Source organism: Ixodes scapularis, unplaced genomic scaffold, assembly GCF_016920785.2.
Source record: "Ixodes scapularis isolate PalLabHiFi unplaced genomic scaffold, ASM1692078v2 PGA_scaffold0__279_contigs__length_252992795, whole genome shotgun sequence".
NCBI classification, from domain to species: Eukaryota; Metazoa; Arthropoda; class Arachnida; order Ixodida; family Ixodidae; genus Ixodes; species Ixodes scapularis.
Window position 1 is genome coordinate 59,669,639 of NW_024609835.1, and position 21,295 is coordinate 59,690,933.

General features: G+C 46.6%; 1 protein-coding gene across 2 annotated transcripts in view; it reads left to right on the forward strand.

The window, feature by feature from the left end:
* The window catches only part of LOC8028078 (diacylglycerol kinase 1), a 599,538-nt gene that overhangs the window by 299,791 nt on the left and 278,452 nt on the right, over window positions 1–21,295 (forward strand). The gene's annotated exons all lie outside the window — the stretch shown is intronic.

The window sequence follows — 21,295 nt, forward strand, 5'->3', positions numbered from 1 at the left end:
TGGGCTACTCGTTTTTTTTTCGTTTTTTTTTTTTTTGAGCGGATTTTGTCGTAATTGTAATGGACCCTATCTGGCAGCATAAAGACGGGGTCTAGTAGCGGGCGTATGCAACTTATATTTCAGAGGGAATATTTTCTACTCTCCAAGCCTGCTGTGCAGACGACGCAAGTGTAGTCTGCTTTTTCGCCTGTACCCATTTCCTCTGAAGCGCACGACAGGACCCTGCATGCACAAACTAACGACTAACAATCGCTGTTATTAATACGGTTACTGAGGCGCAGAGTGCTTTTTCGGGGCTCCAACGTACGCGGTAAAATTTTGTACTCGTCTATACGTTGTACAGGATGTGAAAGCAGTTCCGATTCCGTGTTCGCAAACCGTGTCATGGAGTATATATACGCGTACTCGACGCAGAGCGTGACTCAGTATCATGCAATAACCTGTTTAACATACACACGCACACACACTCACACACTCACACACACACACACACACACACATATATATATATATATATATATATATATATATATATATATATATATATATATATCAGGGTTGGGCAGAAATACTCAAAAATGTATTTGGAAATACAAATACTTGAATACATTAAAATAGTAGCTAAAATACTGATACAAAGATACATCTGCGATACGTATTGGAAATACATTTTAAAAAGAGGCAAAAAGTATTTGGAAATACAAATAAAGGAATACATTTTAGGGAGGGCAGAAATACAAATACAGAAATACTGATATATGAAACATTTTCCAAATTTTTTAAGACGCCAACTGAGATGAAGCTTGAAGTTTGAAGTGGATGTTTTCGATCCCCAAATTACTTTTCTGTGGGCTTGGCACTTTGCCTTGAAGGAAGTGGTTTTGAACGACAAGGAGTATTAAATGGGCCCAAAAAAACGTTCCATCAAGGGCTGACCGACCGCGGTCTCTTTCGTGACATCCTGTCTGTGTGACGAGGGAATCCTGTCAACATTGATCACATGATGTCACGGTGGAATGAACTAGTATCATTTATCTGTAGGTGGCGGCCTTAAACATGAAACTTTACCACGCTGCTATATGAAAGGACAATATGCACTTTCGTTGTAGGTTACCTAGTTGAAAATCGTGCATACAGTGTCGTTTGGAATTTTTGAGAATAGTGGACCACCTGAAGCATCTTGGAATACATGTCTTATCTTCTGTTACGGTTGAAAAAACGATACGGTAGCATCCCTGTTCTGACGGTCCTTGCTACCGACCCCCCGCCACCGACGCACGGATCGCAGACCTCAAGTTTTGCCTAGCATTATCCAAACAGAGACCTCGTGGATTGCGAGCTGATACTGCCAGCACAGGTGCGAGCTGTCCGAGAAACAGCGGTCTCGAGACGAGTCGCGGGAGTACGCAGTCTGGGATGGCACAGCGAGGCCATTTCCGTTACTATGCAAGTTACTAAACTACTAATATGGCGGAATGTGCCCGTCTAGGACTACAGCTTTGGCAGTAAATTTGGGATCTCGGTTATCTTGTTGCTTTGAACGAGATAGGTTTGAAAGCATTCTATGCAAAAACAAAAACACTCAGTTTTTACTTTCTTTGATCTAAGTCCGTGGCAGGGTGGTCCGTGGTTCACACAGCTCATACATCAGTCTGCAAACACAAGTCACCGCAATGTCCGTGGTAGGTATGCCGCACGACAAGTTTTCTCCTTGAATTCATTGCGATGCGGTATTCGAAGCACGCATCTCGCGGTGACTCGTATTCAAATCTGTATAGAAAGTACTCACTGGCGGCCATAGTTGTGTGCGCGACTGCTGAGCGCGTGCTGTTGGCGCGCTTCCACAGTTCTTTTGTAACGTGCATACCGCACCCTCCAGATTGCCGGTCTTAGCAGCCCATTGATGTGGGCTCGTTCTGAGCATGCGCTCTAGACAGCACCCACAAATATGGCGGCCAGTGAATACTCCTTATACGCACTGTCCTTTGAATGACGTATAAGCAGTGTGACCGCGTCTTAAAGGAGCATGAAAGGATTTTCTACTTTCGTTTAGTAATACTTAGAATCACTCCCTAAGGTTAATAACTGAATAAGCTTGCCTTAATTTTTCTTTCTAGACAATGGCAGTCGCCAAAAAAATTAAATAAATATGAACATAGTTCACCCCCTCAACTCGGAGGCAGAACTATCGGCCACGTGGCCTGGTGTCTACCCTATGTCACCAATCATAGCCACGCGCGGGGGTTGGCAAGGTAGAAAACGCGTGCTGAGATCCAGGTATTGCTAGAGTTCGGATATTCTCATCCCCGCAGTAATTCAACACAAGCCACTACCAAAGTGTCCGCCAAGGCATTGATTGTTACGAGGCGAAGTCGAGTGCTCACGCAGTGCTCGTGTTCAATCCACGAGCCTCGCTCGACTGTCGTCAGGCGGGTGGTTTCCATCCCTTAATGAAGTGATAGAGATTTGCAAAGGCAAGACTGAAAGAAATATACCCCTTTTTATCCTCACCGCGACAGAGAAGCTTCTGAATCAGTGGCGGTCTGCGCGAATATACTTGGGCCAGACTAGGAGCAGGGCGCCTCTGCAAAGTTGCGAACATCCCGATTCGATATGGTTTCATGGCCCCTTTAATAATCCAGACTTGCTCCGCCGTTTTTCCCCATCCCGAGAGCAGGAACACTCACTGCGTGAAACTTGCTCCTGTAGTTTTCACTTCCTTTGCAACAACGGCGGAACGGAAGTTACCTAAACCGACCGCTCCTACCGCCTAGATGTATAACGCTCAAAAATCTCTCTCTCTTTGCCTGTTCATGCGTACATATGCACAGTGGACAGATAGAAAGTTGTCGGCGAAACGCAAATTATACAAGTTCACTCGCGGAGGCGCCTCCACGGGTTGTCGTCCGTCTCAAGAAACAGTGATGGAGAGTCGTCGAGCTGCGACATACGCGGACGGTTCTCCTTCGCAATTAGAAAAGACGCCGCCGCGCCTCTCCCGGCAATGAAAAGGGGGGGGGTCTGTCGCGATACTGAGTAGCTGGGACAGGAATTAACATGCAGATGAACTCGCGAGCGCCGAGTGCGGAGTGCCGAGATTGACGAGGAGGGAATGCAAATGAGGGGATTTATTTTAGCCCGCGTACCGAAGGACTCGGCAAAGTGCGACGATAGGGGAGGGGGGGGGGGGGAGGGAGGGAGGGAGGGAGGTAGGGAGGGAGGGGAGAGAAGCACCTGATGCCTCCTGTGCACAGGAGGCATCTTTCTTTTCTTTCATTCTTTGCTTCTCGTACGCGCACTCGCAGTGGCTCTCTGTTTTAATAGGGAGCTTTCGCAGTCCGTTTTCACACCTCCGCTACGTTGTCCGAAACTGCGCATGCGCGGCGCTAGCCTTGCCTGCAGAGTCCCGGATCTCGTAGGGGGTTGCGGAGAGCATTGCGGAACGGAGGAAACGATCTACGAAAATTCCCTTATCAGTGCCCAGGTGCTGTCGACGTGCATTACGGAAAGCGTCGCCCTGGTCGCCCTTCCACGATTGCCCAAAACGGCTCACTATAACGTCTTGAGTAGGATGATTTCTGCTGTCATGGACGGAAATAAGACTCAGAATCTCAACCCTGACGGTGTTCATTTGTAGAACGTGATGACTTGGCTTCCATCGCCCTTTTTACGCACCAAACTTGTCGCTTGTGACTAATAATTGAGGTCGTGCCGCCAGGGATAAAAGAACAACCATAAGAGGACGCCACCGAAACATCTCCTTGCCAATAATGTGGAGAAGGGGAATGGGGCTGTATATAGCCTCCGACAGTTTAAGAAACGCCGGGCCGTGGTACTTCCGTTTCCGTCTACCTTCATCCGGTCCGTCGTTTTTTTTGCGCTCTCTTCACCTTCTGAAGTGGTATATTATTTTTTCACTCCTTGCTTCGCGGGTTGTCTTTAGACGTTGGGCAAATGCTTAAGTACTGTTGGTTGCACGAGGATATGGAGATCATCAGAACCCTCGACGGCCTACGCTTCTTGCGCTGCAAGTTACTGCGTAGCCAATGTTTGCCGTAGGTTAAGAAAGAGTTATGTACCTAAAGACAGGGGACGGGACAACACATGAAAGATGTGTTGTCCCGTCCCCTGTCTTTACGTATATAACTCTTTCTAAACCTACATCATTGCCAACGCGCTCACTAACAAGTGCAATGTTTGCCTTTTGGCTTTTAAACGGAATTGTCCGGGTCAAAAAGGAAAAAAAGCACGCGCCCGATCCAGATTAGAGACGACAAACCGGCCGCCCTTTTTGGCGCATTAGAACCGATTTGGGGGGTGCGAAAGGACAAGCGCAGTTGTCATCTTTTGACCAGTTCCGGTGGGCTCTATCGCCTGAACATGCCCAAACATGGAGGTCCGTTTTCTATATTCCTCTTACCATAGTAGAATGGTCTCAAAACTGTTCATCTTAGAGGGCGCACCGTGGATCTTTTAAGTAGAGTTCCTGTAAAGACTCCCTACGGGAGTCTTTACAGGAACATCCCCTTCCCCAGCTCAGAGTAGCCAACCGAGGCAGGCCGCCTTGGTTAACCTCTCTGTTTTCTCCTCCTGCCCTTACCTTCTCTCTCCCTACGGGAGTCAGAGTTGCGCGTTTATCCTCGGCGGGTGGCCGTAGCGCCGGCTTTCCTGCAAGGTCCTGGATTCCTTGCTCGTCACGTGACTGAATTCGGCGAATAGCGGCGATGCGCGCGACGCCGGGCATGGAAAGCAGGAAAGGAGGAGAAAGAGGCAAAAGTAGGGGAACATATACGCCGAGGTGCGTGCAACACCTCCGAAATGACGTATCGGTGGCTTTCCTGTGCTGCGCTGGATTCTTTGCTCTTCACGTGATCGATCTCAGAAAACAGTGGCTCGGTGGCACGTCCATAGAAAAGAGACGCGCAACTCTGGCTCCCATAGGGAGTCAGGAACTCTACTTTTTGGGAAGCTGCAGAGCTTCCCTAAAGCCGGGGTCAAACTGCTCATACTTATACACCCCACATAAGACAGTCTACATACAGATGCGAACGCGAGTCACCGCGAAATTCGTGCTTCGAATGCCACATGACAACGAATTCAAGGAGAAAACGTGGCACGCAGTATTCCTACCGCGAATATTGCGGTGACTCGTGTTTCTAGACTGTATTTTGCATGATGTATGAGCTAGGGTGCCTGGTATGAGCAGTGTGACCCCCCTTTAATTGTTTGTGTGCCATTATAGTCGTACATGCATTCTTTTTTTTAGAGCGCAGCTCTTAGGTGGCCGTTTACGCGTTTAGCGTCGTCGGCGTCGGCGTCGCCGTCGGCGTAACCGCGCACGTTGCATTATGACGGCAGTTTTGCCGCTAAAATTAGCGGGGAAACTGAATGCGCATTGTTGCATTATGGGACATCACAGACCAGCCCCCCCCCCCCCCCCCCCCCCCCCCCCAACACCAACTCACTTTCCCCACTAAATGTAGCGGGGAATAAAATTGGTGTTGAGATCACGTGACGTAAATTGTCCCGCTAAATCTAGCGGAGAAACTGAAAATGTTCATAGGTGACGTGACACAAAGTCATGTGACGTCATTTTCACCGCAAAATCTAGCGGGGAAATTGAATTGGTTGTGACGTCACGTGGCGTCAATTTTCCAGCTAAATTTAGCGGGAAAGCTGTGGGAGGAGGGGAGGGTACGGAATAGGAGGCGAGAGTACGCAGAAGGAGGAGGAGGGGGATACGGAGGAGACAGAGGTGAGGGTACGGAGGAGGAGGAGTGTACGATGAAGGAAGAGGAGGAGGGTGCTGAACCAGTATGTGAGGAGAGGGATCTATATTTGTACATATATACGTACCGTATTTAGTCGAGTAATAGCCGCGCTGTTCATGAACAACGCTCGTGGGCCTGCTTTCCGGTAGAGCACGGGGATAGCGGATGCCGCGATCGGTAGGAAAATGTCAGCGATAACGTCGTCACGGGAAAGTGTTATCTGCTCAGTGTCATATAAAGCGCCTCGCGGTCTGGGATGCGTGTGGGGAGAAAAAGAAGAAGACGAGTTGTGTGCAGGAGCGAGGGATAAACGCGACGGTGTTCTAGTTCCTCTTGTCTTGGCTCTTCTTTACATAGCCTTCGGTAACACGACATGGTGGCAGCGGTGGGATTTGGCAACCGGTAAATATCGTCTCCGAGGAAGCTAGAAGCACCACAGGAGGAGACCTGACGAGAACAGCGAAATCTTCCACCTGGCCGGCTCCATGAACGGGAACAGTGACGGCTCCGGCAGTTCCACCTCCCAGGCGAGCAGCTCCCAAGCGAGCGGCGGTCCTTCTTTCTTCAATCCCTTCGCGGTCGAGCTCCCTGAAAAGTTGGATTTCAGGGATCCCCACGACTGGAAAAGATGGAGCACCCGCTGGGAAAGATACCGGATCATTTCCGGACTTCATCAACGGGACGCCACGACACAGGTAAACACATTCCTGTACGCCATGGGGAGAGAAGCGGAAGACGTTCTCACGTCACTCCATCTGTCAGAGGCAGAGCTAAATGACTACGGCGTAGTGAAGAGCAAGTTTTAACTCCACTTCATTCCGCTCGTAAACGTCATCTTTGAAAGAGCGAAATTTAACATGAGGAAGCAAGAACCACACGAGACAGTGGAGGCCTTCATCACGGCCTTACACAGTTTAGCGGACTCCTGCGACTATGGACTACTTCGCGAGGAGCTGATCCGTGATCGCATCGTCGTAGGTCTCCAGGACAGGAAGCTGAGCGAAAAGCTCCAGCTCGACGCCAAGCTCACGCTTCAAAGTGCGACAGCGTCAGCACGTTCTTTCGAGACAGTGAAACGACAGCAAGCGGAGCTTCACAGCGATAAGACGGAGTCCAGGGAAATCGAGGAGCTCCGAAACAGATACCCAAAAGATAACGGCAAGAAAAAAGACACACGCGCTCGGGGTACATATAATCGTCAAGGAGATTCTAACAATGCGGCGTGGAAATGCCGATGGTGTGGCAATTTGTGCAAACATGAAAAAACACAATGCGCCGCAAGAGACAAGAAATGCAACACTTGCAAGAAGGTAGGACACTTTGAGAGCGTATGCTTCTCCAAGCTTGCATTAGGGTCTCACAGGTCACAAGTGCACAAACCAGGTCTCAACGAAGTGTTCCTGGGTGCACTGGTACACGCAGATAACGGAGATCCCTGGTACATCAAGGCGAAAGTCAACAACCAGGAGATCACATTCAAGGTGGACACTGGGGCGGACGTTACCGCCATTCCTCATACCGAGTACAAGGTCGGAGAGATGGCAAAGCTAGAGCCAGCCGGAGAAGATCTTCGGGGGGCAGGAGACTCGCCGTTGACAACACTCGGGAAGTTCCAGGCGACGATAACTTGGAACGGCAGAACAACGAGAGAAACTGTCTACGTATCGGAAAGACTCCGACATCCTTTACTCGGTCTCCCGGCGATTCAGGCTCTACAAGTGCTGCCAAGCCTGAATGAAATTAAGGCTGACAATCATCTGGAACATGATCGCGTACTTACCAAGTACCCGTCTCTATTTCAAGGACTGGGGAAGATGAAGGTACTTTATACGATCTCCGTTCACCCAGATGCGAATCCTTTCGCCATCACGTACCCACGACGAGTGCCCATCGCACTTCTGCCCAGTGTAGAGCTGGAATTGAAAAGAATGCAAGAGATGGACGTCATCGAGAAAGTGGAACATGCCACAGTCTGGTGCTCACCCATGGTGGTGGCCAAGAAGCAAGATGGAGCTCTCCGGATCTGTGTGGACTATACACAGTTAAACCAACAGATTATACGGGAACGAATCATCATGCCGACGGTGGTGGAAAACCTAGCCAAACTCGCAGGAGCGACTGTCTTCAGCAAGCTGGATGCGAATGCAGGATATTGGCAGGCACCACTGGCTCCAGAGTCAAGAGAGCTGACGACATTTATTACACCAGTGGGACGGTTCCAGTTCAAGCGACTCCCGTTCGGGATATCAACAGCGCCAGAATTCTTTCAGCGCGAAATGCTGCGGATCCTCGAAGGAATCCAGGGCCAAATGTGTCACATGGATGACATTTTAATTTTTGGTCGAAACAAGCCTGAACATGACCGAAATCTTGAACTTACACTTTGCCGCCTTCTTGAAGCTGGAGTAACCTTACACACGAGCAAGTGCGAGTTCGGCAAAAGCAGCATCAAGTTTCTAGGACACATAATAGACGGAAGAGGTATTGCGCCTGACCCCAAGAAAACTGAAGCCATGGCCAAGATAGAAGCTCCCGCAAACTTGGTTGAGCTACGGTCATTTCTGGGGATGGTGAACCACCTCGGAAAATTTCTACCGAACATGGCGGAAGAAACCAAGCCGCTCCGAGATCTTCTGAAAGGAGATGCAAGTTGGCTCTGGAGTGAAGCCCAAGAACAAGCATTTCAAAGGATCAAATACTTGTTGAGCAAGACTCCAATCCTCACGTTCTACGACCCAAACGCGCACCGGACACTATCAGCTGATGCTTCATCGTATGGACTTGGAGCGGTGCTACTCCAGGAGGATGAGGACGGCATCAGGCGTCCAGTAGCGTACGCTTCGAGAGCACTGACTCCGACGGAGCAGAAGTACGCGCAAGTCGAAAAAGAAGCATTGGCGATCGTTTGGGCTTGCGAACATTTCCGCACCTACTTGGTAGATCAGGGGTTTCATGTCGAGACGGACCATAAGCCATTGGTACCGTTGTTGTCAACAAAACGTCTAGACGAGATGACGCCAAGATTACAGCGGTTGCGAATGCGCATTTTTGAATACGACTTTACGATATCACACGTCCCGGGCGAGCATATGTACACTGCAGATGTGCTGTCCAGGAAACCTCTACGAATGATGGAACAAACGATAGACTCTACGGAAGCGCTAGTCCGAGAGTATGAAATGCTCACGGTCGACCTACTCCCGGCGTCTGTTTCATTTTTGGACAGATTGAGGTTCGAACTAAAGAAAGACCCATGCACGGCAAGGGTAATGACGTACTGCGAAAAAGAGTGGCCGGGAAGAGAAACGCTTCCTACGGATATGAAGGGATTTGCTAGCCTTTCTGCAGAGCTGAGCATTACACAAGGCCTACTAATGCGCAATGATAGGCTTGTTATCCCACGGAGCCTCCAAAAAGAAGTACTAGAGCGACTTCACTGTGTACATCAGGGGGTCGTTCGGTGCAGAGCACGAGCAAGAGATTCTGCGTGGTGGCCCGGAATCAGCAAACAGATACAGGACTACGTCAGCCGGTGTAAAACTTGTATTCAGCATGGACGGCCACCCACAGAGCCTCTGCTTCAGACTCCTTTACCCGATCGCCCGTGGCAGGAACTCGGAACAGACATTTTCGAGCTCAGTGGAAAGAAGTACATAGTAGTCTTCGACTACTACTCGAAGTTCATAGAGCTGGAAGAACTTTCACGAACTAACACAGAAGTCATAACAAAAGTGTTCAGCCAGGTATTTGCGAGACATGGATGCCCAGAAGTACTACACTCAGATAATGGCCCTCCGTTTCGATCGAACGACTTTCGGCGGTTTGCAAACGAATGGGGAGTCAAATTGGTGACTTCGAGCCCTTACTACGCTCAAAGTAATGGAGAGGCTGAGCGAGCTGTACAAACAGCCAAACATCTTCTGAGCAAATCACCCAATGTAGCACAGGCTCTTCTAGCCCACAGAACAACTCCAGGCCCAGAAGGTCTCTCTCCAGCGGAACTCCTCATGGGGAGGAAGTTACGTTCAACTGTTCCAACAGCGCCAAATACACTGACGCCTCGGTGGCACCGCGTACGCAAGTATAGGCGACAGTACGGCAAACGAAAAGCAAGAGAAGCCTTGCACTACAATCGACGCCATCGTACAAGAGATCGCAGTACGATACCTCCTCACTCAGAGGTGTGGATACGCGCGGGCGCAGCTTCTCAAGGAAGGATCCACCGCCAGACGGAAATGCCGCGGTCATACGTGGTGGAAACAAGTGAAGGCACAGTGAGACGCACGAGCCGTCATCTGCAGCCCGCGTTTTTGGAAGTAGACAACCAGACGGTCGGGCAACAGCAGCCTGCGACTTCGAAAGTACACGACCGGACAGTCGGGCAACAAAGCACCGAAACCTCCGCAACGGTAACAAGGAGCGGCAGGGTATCGCGCCCACCAGACCGCTACTGACAGTAATGCTTCGAAAGGGGGAGGTGTCATATAAAGCGCCTCGCGGTCTGGGATGCGTGTGGGGAGAAAAAGAAGAAGACGAGTTGTGTGCAGGAGCGAGGGATAAACGCGACGGTGTTCTAGTTCCTCTTGTCTTGGCTCTTCTTTACATAGCCCTCGGTAACACGACACTCAGAAGACATTTTTATGGATTATCGTGTTCTCGACCTCGTCATTCGTGGCGTTCTTTTATGCAGAACGCAATGATTTGCTGTATGTATGTTCTGCAGGAAAGTAGATGCAAGGGCCTTGATAATAAGAAGTGTGGTTATTACTCGAGCAAATACGGCATTTATTTCTCAAATTGGTTTCTCAAATATCGCAAAATCAAAATACCTAAAGGCTGGTCTCTAATTTCGCACAACGCAGATTTGTAAACGTCTTTTATTTTTATTTTCTTCCACATCCGCAGTTTCAAAAGTGTCATCGAATGTGCTGGGATATCAAATGCTCCACAAAGATAAATGCGCCCTAACGTGGTCTCGTATAATTTAATTTTATTCCAACCACGGCAGGGCGAGAACGATAAATATTGTAGGCAAATAGTGTTGTTCGTCACCGCCTAATAATTGCACTCACATTAGAACCGGTAATTTAGGCGCCCGCATCAGCTACTATGTCTACAAAGTTTGCATCGGCCAAACTTTTGTTGCTAAACTTCGTTTCAGCTTCGGTCCGAGCGCGGCCGGTGTTATGAGCCGAAGGGCCAATTAAACAGCGAAAGATGCACAACGTCATGGCGTGCTCTCTGCAGTTGATAGGACCAGCCGGTATTCGCCGTCTCTCTGTGCGTGCTCCTCCGCCGGCTAGTCTTATCAAGCGCAGAGAGCACGCCATGACGCTGCGCTTTTCGCGGTGTTTGATTGGCCCTTCGGCTCATAACATCGGCCGCGCTCGGACCGAAGCTGAAACGAAGTATAGTAGTGTCGCTGAATGGAAAACAGCATTGTCACAATTTGAAAAATTTAACGCGCATCAGAAATATGATTTGGTTTTGTACCGCCGTTGTATTTTGTTTACTTGAAGATCAAAAAGTCAGGTTTACAAAAGCATGTATGTAACAATAGCTTGTTCGGCACTCTAGCGCAAAGTTAGCGGAAAATAGCTTGAAAATATGGCACTACATAACAAAAATCTTTACGCCATCTCTGCTATCAATATTGAAATGAAAAAAAAAGCGCATTCGTTTTACAATAGCGCTCTTTCAGCGCGAAACATCGCGTGCTGAAAGAGGTGTATTGGAAAACGGACGCGGCTATTTTTGGGTGGTACGGTCTGAATCGATTAATATACCGTCATCGATTTATGGACCCGTATCAATCAGACGCTTCACCGAGCGCTTGAACTTTTTCGTTGGTGTAGGCGTTGAGACACTAGAGATTTGTTTGTTTTCAATATTGTGCAGTTCTATGTCTATTTACTTGTTTATTTAAAATTCATCAAAAGCATATTTGGCTTGGCGCTTCTGAAAAAATATTACGTGCACTGACGCGTGTCTTTTTTCTTTTGCCAATCTCATTTTAGTTTTACATTTACAGTACCATAGACACACACACAAAAAATTAAGTTAATATCGGCGTTGTTTTTCTTCTTTTTTTTTCTTCTTCTGTATATATATATATATATATATATATATATATATATATATATATATATATATATATTATAATTTTCTTTATATAACTTGCAGATTTAGAAACGCATTCCGAGTTCGTCAGCTGAATGAACTGTATGACAGCGTCTTGATGCTCACGCAAAAAAACTTTCGGATCAATAGCTTTCGTGTCTGTAGGTTGCCACACGTCCAACATATCGCGATCTACGGAGTCCCAATCACCGTTCGGTACGGCAGAAGCGAGCCCATCGAGTCAGCGATATACCGTGTGCACTGTGCTGGGATATCGAGTACGGTTGATACAACGTTAAGAGTGAAATCCGGTTTGAGTATGGCCAACTGCGTTACGACTGCACACGACGAGCGTTACCATGGCAACTGGGGCCGGACCAGGGCCGGACATTGTGTCGTAGTAGAACGCAGCACGGCGTAGCCTTCGGGAGCCTACGACAGAAATTAATATTTGCAAAAGCAAAAAATACGTAGGATGAGGAAGTGTTTTTTTTTTTTTTTTTAATATACACGGGTTTACAGCGTGAGATGAGTTTTACCTGACTTTTTCGACTCTTTGCAGCCGCTGCAATAAAGCAATCTAGTTCACATGCTTGAACCTTGCATGCCTTGTGGTCTTTGATGGACTTCGTCCTTCCAACTTAAAAAGGGCAGAAATTAAAATCGGGTAACCTTTATGTGTGTAATCTGTTATATATATATATATTTTTTTTTTTTTTTTTTTGCGCGAGCGTTTGTTCATTTTATGTTGCCCAGGTGGATTTTTGTATTTACAGTCGCCTAGGATTGTTAAAAGGCGGTTGAGAGTGTGCTGCAATAACCTTTATGCATATCCAGTTTGGCAACCACTCTTGTATTTTTTTGTTTTGTTTTTACACGGTAGTAAGTTGGTAAGTCCTTCTGTGTAAAGTGCCGTTCACACACTTGCAACCGAGCAGGACCGAGCAAGACATTACCGTTTTTTAAGCCTCTCGCGACGGCGTAGGACCAGATGCGCTGCTCCAGAGCTTGTCTCACGACGTCGCAAGAGGCTCAAAAACCGGTCTTGTCTCTCTCGGTCCTACGCGGCTGCAAGTGTGTGAACGGCGCTTAAGCATTTGTCTCGTGTGATATTCAAGTTTAAAGTTGTAAAGCTTTTAACTTGTCGCGTTTCGTAACATGTAATTTGGATGTCGTCTGTAATTTCAAGGTTTGAAACTTTTTTTTGCCGTTTTTTCTCGTCTGTTTTGCGCTAACCATGTAGGTGCGTTGTCCTATGTATGAGAAGTAACAATATTCCTAGCCACTGCAGCAGTGTCCCCCCCCCCGAAGCACACGCGTGCTTTTGCGGGCCTAGGTATTTTTGTGCTCGTTTGTAGTGCAATAAACATGTGTATAATAAATATCTATGTATGTATAAAAGTGGCAGATGTCTCTTTCAAATTGTGATGAAGCGAACACTCTCAGATCTAGATCACTTTCGCGATTCAGGTTACTATAGACATCGTTTTTCTATTTTATAAAAAAAAGGACTACATGCAAAGCATTATATACTATTATGCGCGTACAGGCTCCGCTAAAGTTGAATTGGCTCCGGCTCGAAGTAGCCATTTGTTTCCGTCCTTTTGTACTGAAGGTGTTCATGGGAAGCATTTGAGTAATAAGTAAAAAAAATAAAACAGAAACAGGCAAAAAAGAAGGAAACATATTGTCCGCTAATATTAATTTCATATTTTTTTTATTTTATTTTCACAATCAGCTTAATAAGCGCCGGGAATCACATTTGTTCCTTTTCATATCTAACCATTCCGCCCTCTTGCTTATTTTAAGGTCCTTTAGGCCATGTCATCTGCAGACTCCCTTAATGATGGGAAGTGAAAGGCTTTTATTTAAGTTACTCCATCTTCTTATAGCTTAAATGACGCTAGAAACAAGAACGAGCCATTTTTATGGTGCAGTACACCTCCATGATATCAGTATCTAATAGAGGCTGAAATACCTGTACTGGTTCCCGACTAGGACGAAGTGAATTGGTATTTTTGGTCACCATCTCACCGAAAGCCCGCTTCTGAAGGCCCGTTTACTCACCTGTGTTTGCTCAAGACCGTGATCTTGTAATCTCTTAGCGCGAGAGAACACACTGCTGGCACCATCTATGAGATGACCCTGGAACTCTGTTTTACTGGATCGAAGTTTTCAATTGTAAAGAAAAGGAAATTGTGCTCTTAGATTACCTAGCTAAACTTGCGGATCTAAGAGAACATACTGTTTCCTATCGAACTCGCTCGGCGGAACTATGGACTGTGCCACGTTGTCTTAATAATTATTCTACGCAATCTCTAAAACACACAGTCTCTACTACGCAAAATGCTGTACTAAACAAACAACAACGATTTGGGTATCGAGTTAGAAAGGAACACAGGAATTATCAAAAAGCAGTTTATTTGGTAAGTACTCTATTGAGTTGTTACGCGGTTGCTATGTGTAATTTGGTGCTATATGTTCCATATGAAACTACAAGAAAGCAAGGGGCCTCCGTCAAGCTGCTATACAGCTTCTTTCCCGTGCGTCCGCCATTCGTGTAACAAAAATTAAAAAAAAGTTATTTTTCTTCAAATGTACCTGTAATTTATGAGAAATAGCTTTTTTATAACATTAATAAAAGTTTTTCAAGGCAAAAAAAAAAAGGAAATACACTGAAATTTCAAGTGTTCCACGGCTTCCCGATAGACGGCGCCAGTGCATTTTCTCGTCGTAAGAGATTTCAAAGCGTTTTAAGGCACACGGTCGTAAACACTTGCAAGTCTGTGAACACGCCTGAAGAATATCTTATAGCGACTGATATACGAAATGAACTAGCATTTTCAGTCATCATCTCACCGAATGCTGGCTGTCCTTACGTAAAGCGTTCGGCAAGAAATTGGCCTTCCTCTCAAAACGGAAGTAATGTCACGAGTCCCTCTACAATCACGGTTTTTTGGAGTGTCCACGCCGTACCCTCGAGCTCCTCTGGGTAGATTCGTCGTCTGACATGTAGACGGGGACGCGTTGGGACCACTGTCCACTCCAAAGTTGGGACAGCTTCTCTTCGACAACCGTCGTCAACACTGCGAATGGCTTCTCGAAGATGGCGTGCAGTAGGAAGGATGCAGCGAAGGCGGTTACGCAGTTACCGGCCACCAGGGTCATCTGAAAAGTGGTGCCCCAGTATCCTCGTTTTCAAACATATCCATTGAATATTAGACATTGGACAAATTTGTTACTGTACTCTCCTCAAAACTGTACGTTCGCAATCTTTTTTTTTTTTCTTTTTCGTTTGGTCGGGGCACGACGTTTTTGCATGTCAATGATCTTATTTAACGTTATGAGATCTGATTATCGTGTAAGAGTGTACATAAACTAAAAGTTCGAATTACGATGAAAATTTATAATTTGTTTCTCCAAAATTCGTTCTCATCCTAGCTTTTTCGTCACTGCTGCTATAAAAGTAGCTTAACTTTCGAGTGTCATTAACAAGTAGTCAGGTTCAGCTAAAGTTATTTTATAGGTTGTCAGTGGCAGCGGTTATTTATCAAAAACGATCTTTTTTTTTTTTTTGATGTTTGTGTTTTTTTTAAGGCTTAGTGCATCGGAATTTACTCTGGCATTTTTAAAGTAAAGTTTTTAAAGCATTGGAAGTAAAAAAAAGAAAGCGACCTTGATTTATTATATTATTTTAAGGCGTTTATACTTCTGTCACACGAGCATTTTAAATACCTCGAGGTCGAAATAAGTTAAAGTATCGTTCAACCAATGCACGCGGCATGCGCAGAGTCGGCGTTAAGCGGGTTTCACATGCTGCGATTCCACGGCCGAAACCGCTGCCGCTAGCTGCGCGGCGGCACGAATCGCGAGGTTTCATTTCACATGAGCGTTTTCTGCCATTGCAGTGGCCAATGTTTCTTGCAGCAAGCAGATGCGCACAGTCGGTTACAGCCGCTTATAAATAAAGTTTTAATGCCTTAGTTTTCAGCTTCCCCTTTAATTTCACCTTAAAGAACAAAAAAGTGTTTAAAATACTAAATAAACCTTGTACTCATTTTTTTTTTTTTTTTCAAACTTTGTTGTCGTGGAGGTTGAAACCTCGGATCATCCTCGGCAGCGTCACGGGCAGCGCCTTCCTCGGATGTAAAGACTCCAACTGATATGGCCGACCACCGGAACCTCCTGGACGGCGTTGGAGTAATTGGTATTTCCTCAATGGGGGTATGTGCTCATGATCCGGAGTATGTCCGTCTACGGAAACTGGAAGATTACCTTCGGTCCTATTGTTCCTAAATTATTTGAGCTGCACGTCCCAAAGAACCCGGCGCTTCGACACTTCACCGATAAAAAGTTAACTGAACTGGGCGCGATATATGTTGTCTTACTTGGTGTGACGATCTGTGTCGGAAAAGACACGTCAATGTCGCTCAGTTCTTCTTTTGTTTTTCTCACTAGCGCTCGCAAAAGCCGCTTCCGATTAGCGTCTCTTGCGCTCGCTACAATTGGTACTCAGGCGAGGACAGTAAAAAAGAGCAGCGTAGTTCATTCAGAAAACTAATTCCGAGGAAGAGAACAGCAATCCCCCTCCTCCATAATCTCGTGAACAGTTCCGACGCGACTGCTGAAGCAAAGGAGCTCCACCCGTCGGAGAAAAGGTTCCGCAAACCAGTCGCTTGCGTACTTTCTCTGCTTGTCGTCTGCTTCAAGAACGTAAAAACGCCACCTTCCTATGTGCCAGCATTCCCGCAATGTTTCTCCTTTCGTCACGTGATTTCCCGCCGCGTTGTGAGTGGCCAGCGCAGAAGCTGCCGCTCTACCGCGACGAAAAATTTCCAACCTGGCGGAATCGTGTCGCTCAGCCGCTGCGGCTGGCCAGAGCGTCGCGACGCCAGAAATCGCGCCGCTCTAGGGCCAAAATCGCTGGATGTGAAACCCGCTTTACAAGCTGATTCACCCCTCGCTTGATATGTATTTGGCTAAACGCCATCCGTAACACCCTCGAGACGAGGGTGTTGTATTTAAAGAAACCATGAAATTGTATTTCAACTTATTCATTCGTAGCTTCAATTCTAAACTCAAGAGCGAAGTGAGAAATCGCGTGGTCGTGACGTGTTTAGGCACCGGAGGCGATGACTCCAAGCTTCCGCCGTGCATTTTAAGGCCACCATGGAACTTGTCATCCTCAAGTGATGACAAGTGCCGTCGCAGCACTCATTGGCCCCGAACGCAAATTCAAATATTCGTCGACGGATCGATATCGCATACGTCCAGCTTAGGACCCGTTCACACACTTGCAACCGAGTGGGACCGAGAGGGACGAGACCGGTTTTTAAGCCTCTTACGACGGCGGAAAACCGAATGCTCTGCTGCGGAGCAGGTCCCACGCCGTCGCAAGAGGCTTAAAAACCGGTCTTGTCTTTGTCGGGCCTACTTGGTTGCAAGTGTGTAAACGGCGCTTTACGCAGTGCTCGTGTCCAATACGTGAGTCAAGTTCGGCTGACGTGCGTGGGCACCGCGGATGCATCACAGTGAAATGGCGAAGCATTTTCGAAAGAAAGGAGTTACTAAATAGTCCGCTATGTTTTCAAATTTTCAATTTTTTAGGCTTTCTATGCTCGTGTACTAGTTCTATTTTGGTGCACTAAACCATATGCGACTAGTAAAATCCCCATTCATTCCATCCGAAAGTTAATTTCATGGTACCCCTAATTTTGACAGATCTAGTGTGCAGTTGAGCATGGAAGCTTAAAGGGGCCCTGCAATCATATTTAAGCGTCCACCCTTTTTGAGGTTTCCACGTCTCCTGGGGTTCGGGCAAGCCAGCGGGCACGGAGAGAGTAACTAAATATCAGTGCGTCATATTTTAACCGGACGACGCGGAAACCTCCTCCACCGACGGGGGCGACCCACGGTACCGAAAGCGCGCAAAATGTGACGTCTTTGGTCCTGGGCTTACTACTGGTCAGAGCCGCTCAAAGCTTCTTTTTAGTTGAAATACAAAATATAAGTGGCGCGAACCGTTTCAATTATTTATAAAAGTAGTTTTTGTTCAGTATCTTAGATCAAAAAAGAAACGAATGCAGTTTATAAAGTACGGAAACAAGAAATGACCCGCCAATATACCCGCCACCAAGCGGTGGAAAAAGCGGCGCATACTAGAAAGGAATAGTGGGATCAGGCGCCGACACGGAAAGGTCCCGGATGTACGCAGCGGCGCTGCGGTCGTATACCGGCTCGAGGATCCGACCGGTTCCAAGCGTTCCCAAGGCTCTCGGCGCGAGCTTGGCTGGCGATTTAGCCCTTTGGCGGTATGGCAGCGCTAAGTGGCTCCCGTTTTGAACTTATCTTTACCCCGTGTTTGCTTTCGTTTGTGGCCAATGAAGTGTCATGCCGAATTAGTATTTAATCGCGCGACAAATGCAATGAGAGCCGCTCTGGCTGCCCGCTGCATACAGCCTATCCAGAACACGCTTCAATGGCGCCCTCTCGCGCCGTCGACTCGGAGTGCGGCAGCCGTGAGCGCTCGATGAGCTCACTACTTCTCCTCTAGTTCACGGCCACTCTCAAGCAACCAAGGACGTCATGAGGGAGGTTATTTTTTGCTTGTTTTTTGTAATTTTAATTGGCCTATAACTTTTAAAATAAAGGGAATTTCGAGAAAAGAAAAGTTTCATTAAGTTACTACGTTCAGTGCGCTCAGGTTCGGTGCAAATTAAAAATTAGTAAAAAAGTCATTGCAGGGCCCCTTTAAGACGAGATGTCATCATGACTAGAATCAGCCGTATAGTTCGTTCTTTGAGTAACAAACAACTTAACGGCTAATTTAAACATATCCTGTTTACTCTTATAATACATTTTGACCTTTATTCTAAGTTTTTATGCCCGCACATTAAGAATAATGAGTGCGTTACTTTCCCGTAAAAATTTGGGAGAGCAAATCGCTGCAAAATCAAATGACGATCCATTGTTGGATTCTTACGGAATCCGTTAGCATGGCCCTTGGGAAACACCATACACGTCCCGCTTCAAGAAACTCTGACGCTGACCCCTTCTCTTTTCCGTTTGGCTTTCTCTTTTGGCTTTCTTTGTTACTTATATTTTTTTCAGCCTCTCTCGCTTCGTTACGGGCAGTGCTGGCGGTAAGTGTTGGCGGTCGGACAAGTAACGTCGTTACCGGTAACGCGTTACATTTTTTTTAGAAACGTAGTAACCTACTCGTTACTTTCTTTAAAAGAGTAACGGGTAATGTTTTAATGTTACTTATTTCATGTAACGGGTAACGTAGTTACTTCACTCTTTACATCTTTTTCCCAGGTTCTGGAAAAAGATAAAACTTTTTTCGCATTTCTATACTTCGTTTTACCTTAAGTCCAGACGTAGCGGCCGCTACAAGCTGATAGGGCTATTAAGGCAGAGTCAAAAGCGCACCATCATGGTGTTCCTCGTGTTTCTGTACGTGTTCTGTCATAGCTGAACCAATGATAAACAGAAAAGGCCCAATGGCTTGCGTTTTTATCGCGGCTTGATTGGCCCCATTAGCTCGTAGCGTCGGCTGCGTGAAGCGAAGTATATGCGCCAACTCATTCATTCTTCATGGATGAAGAAATAATAAAACAATTAAAACAGGGACAACACAACCAGATCTGGTTGTGTTGTTCCTGTTTTAATTGTTTTATTCTTTCTTCATCCATGACTTAAACCAACACGCTCTTCTCCCAATCATTCATTCTTGCACTCATTCCACATACCTTCAAAATTGTGCCTGTCTGATTTCCACTAAAAAATTCCTACCTTTGAAAAACCCCAACGCCCACACCCTTTCTACTAGTGTCGAAAAACGCTCTCGCAAGAAAACAAACAAACAAACAGCGCTATTACCGTCAATTTATAAAAAAGTAACGCTAAGCTAGCGTGCGTTACTTTTTATTAGTAACGGTAACGCGTTACTTTTATTTTAAGATAATGTAGGTCGGTAACGCGTTACTTTATTTTTCAAGTAACGAGTAACGTATTTCGTGACTTTTTTTTCGGTAACGCCTACAACGCTGGTTACGTGGTCAGTGTTATCGTTTTCCAAATGAGGGACGTGTCTGGCGTTTCCCAAGGCTCATTCTACGCATTCCCTAATGATCAACCAATAAATCTTCCTTTAATTTTTTGGCCGCCTGCTTGAACCAGCGCTAGCACTTCGCTCACGCCCCATTTTGTAGCATAAACCAAGGCATCCGCGCCCCGCACACCTGCAAGTTTAGCCTCGCCCCAGTATCCGCGCGCCCGTTGGCTTCCGCCCCGTGACGTCACCTCCCACTCGCCTTTGTCATTCACTACTCTACTCCCATTTTGCGGCGCGTGTCCGCAGACGGACGGGGTTCGCTGTCATGTAGGTAGTAGTAATGCTAACGGCATTAATATATAAGGGAGCTCGGTTGACGACGAAGTTGTCAATATGTTTGAACCTAAAAACACAGTCGTCATTGGCCGAGCCCTCTCTGTAGATTGCGGCGATTCCTTCTTTGTGGGATGCAACACATTTCTGGTGTACTACACATTCCAGCCATGGAATTAATGTACACTGCGGTCTGGCAAGTAACGATCTTTTGTTTGACGCGTTGTCTCGTGTGCACCTACCATCGAAAAGTAGCCTTCGCCGATTCTGTTTCTGAAAGTGAGCCATTGGTAGAAGACAATGAAGTCGTGGATCATGTACGCCCCGAACGACAGCCGACTCAATGGCGCCCATACGGGCCAGGACAGGACGCTGTTGACAAATCCTGCAGGGACGCGCAAAAGGATCAATGGTGAAAAAAAAAAAAAAAAAGATGAACCGCTGCAATACACGAAATATTATTTACAGATTTTTTTTTTTTTTTTTTTGAGAACGAAGCCGACGCTTTGTTGACTCTGTTTACTCTTGTTTTATGATGCCATCTTGGTTGGACTAAGCAGTCATTTCCAAGCGTCCGCTTTTAATTGTGGGGCCCTTGCCTCGATTAACATTTACCAACGATGGTTATCAATGGGAATGTTCAAAGAAGTGTACTTGTTTCCTGAATATTAATTCGTTGCAAATTTTACATCAAAACGATTAGCGCAAAGAGTAATAAGCTACAGTCCCTGTCAAGGTGAAAACGGCAGGAGGGCGTCACGTGCACCTCGACAGCGCGTGCGCAACCAAAGCACGGCGGAAGGACGTTGGGAAGACACGCTCTGCCGTTTTTAGAAGTCAGTTACTATAGTGTGTTATGGTTGCAGCTAATATAACATTATCTAGTGTCCTGCGCTTGCCATAATCGAAAACAAAACGATTATTGTTTACTTCGTTTTACTTTTAGCTCGCAACACGAGCGTCACGCTGAACCCTGGTGCTTTTCCCAGCCGCGTCTGATTGAAGAGTTCGATCG